Source organism: Ceratina calcarata, unplaced genomic scaffold (genome assembly GCF_001652005.2).
Source record: "Ceratina calcarata isolate Rehan_Ccalc_2016 unplaced genomic scaffold, ASM165200v1 scaffold388.2, whole genome shotgun sequence".
Lineage (NCBI taxonomy): Eukaryota > Metazoa > Arthropoda > Insecta > Hymenoptera > Apidae > Ceratina > Ceratina calcarata.
The window spans coordinates 119,147-120,997 of NW_017162104.1; the positions used below are offsets into that span (position 1 = coordinate 119,147).

General features: G+C 40.6%; 1 protein-coding gene and 1 long non-coding RNA gene across 2 annotated transcripts in view; one reads left to right on the top strand and one right to left on the bottom strand.

Annotated features, from left to right (window-relative positions):
- LOC108626004 (uncharacterized) overlaps positions 1 to 1,851 on the top strand; it is a 22,748-nt gene that overhangs the window by 1,217 nt on the left and 19,680 nt on the right. The gene's annotated exons all lie outside the window — the stretch shown is intronic.
- LOC113464473 (uncharacterized) overlaps positions 329 to 1,851 on the bottom strand; it is a 13,797-nt gene continuing 12,274 nt past the window's right edge. Inside the window, exon 5 of the long non-coding RNA XR_003389331.1 lies at positions 329 to 1,153. This is a non-coding gene — a long non-coding RNA (uncharacterized LOC113464473). The remainder of the gene's footprint in view (positions 1,154 to 1,851) is intronic.

Sequence of the window (1,851 nt, forward strand, 5' to 3'; positions counted from 1 at the left end):
CTAAGTTTCAGTCCTTCTAGTGTTAAATTTCTTCATTTAATAATACCTCGTGTATTTAATTTCATATTTACTATTATAAGAGGCCATTGTATTCGTTTCTTTACTTCCCGGGACCAAACGCATTCGCCTTTCGACTGCTCGTCGTTCGTGTGAAGTAGAACAAGGGAATCTCCTGGGTAGAGGACGACCCTAATGATGCTGGGCCGACAAAGCGAGACTTCTTCTCGCGTTACACGATTTTACGACTATGATAATTGATAAAACCGGAACAACGGGATCTACGAAACCCGTAAAATCCTGGTTTTATCAACGGTCCCTTTAACTAAAAAATTAACAAATTCGTGCAATGGTGAGATTTAATCAGGACTTTTCGACGATTTTACACGAGGTCTATGTAATACACGAATCCCGTTTTTCTCTCCGGTTGGGGCTCGGTCGGGCGTGAACCCTGACCTGGAAGAGTGCACACACGCTCCGACGATCGCGGGCCATTGTTATCCTAATTTACTTTTCAAATTCACAGATACGTTCCACTCTGTAGCTAGAAATTCTTTACTCCTCAGTTTTAACTTGTTTGAATCTTTACACGTAATCTAAAAATACCATCGTCCCATCGATTGTTACTGTCGAGGGTCGGAACAGGAAGACTAGCAAAGGTCGATCTTATTTTACTATTTTAAACCACGCACGCGTTTTAACCTTTCGTCTAGCGACCTTCGCGAAACGTGTTTGCCTCGGTTTGCCACACCTGACCGATGATCCAACGACCCCGTAATAATTCAGGTAATACCGAGGCTAACGACGTCGCATCGATTCACTCGGCTTAATTATTACCACGAGCCATCTTCGGTAATGGTAATCGATACCAAGCCCTGGCATTAAGTGTCCCTGCGAATGTTTACTGACCTGCACTCCATTAATGCTACCGTGAACTTTCCATGAACTCGGCTTCTATATTTACTTTGTTTCTGAACAACCTTCCTCATAGATGACCTGCGTGCTCATTGATAAACCGGAACACGTGTAGGCGTCATTAAACTCTTTACTTCCCATTGTACACCTCCAATGTCCAATTTCAGACATGTTCAACTTTCCTTTTCATATACTCAATGGGTCATTGAAGACCGTCGAACTACGATTTTATTACAGAGTCCTGTGCAAAAAAAAAATGCAATTATCATATAGCATTTATATAGAAAGAGAACTGTGAGGGTGTTTCGTCCAACTGCTGTGCATTTATATAGAAAGGAATTGTGAATCTATTATTTTGGAGTACAGAATTTTAATCTTTAAAAAACTTGTGAAAAATCAGTAAAATTTGGGACGATGGCATGAAGACATAAATAAGTAACGATCGATTTTATTAATCGTTTATGTCAGCTGTTCTTATATATTTTTAGCTACTTTTGCTAGGGCGTGTGTGTCTATAGTTTGGGGCGCGGATAGCCGGTTATCCCGGAGTCAACCAGTGGAACAAAGAGAAACTACCGGACACATAGACTCTTGGGCAACCGGGTCCGGGTGTTTCGTAATTCTCGGAGCTAGCTACCGCGAACTGTATCACGTGAGAGGAGTTTGATCCCCGATACTGCGGCGCCTGTTAGAAACCCGTGTATATAATTAGAGAACAAAAGAGAACCTTGCACGTTCGAAATATAAATATTAACTCTAGAAACGGTGGAATTCCGGAAGGCGAGTGTCCGATGCGAATGGAAGATTGGACTCAAATGTTTAAGGATGTATAGGCTATATACTTAAACAATGCTAGCATGTTGAATTTGTTATTATAGATTCTTATTACTATTAAAAAGCTACCTGCAAAATTTTAAATCAATTCATGAGTTTTTTGAA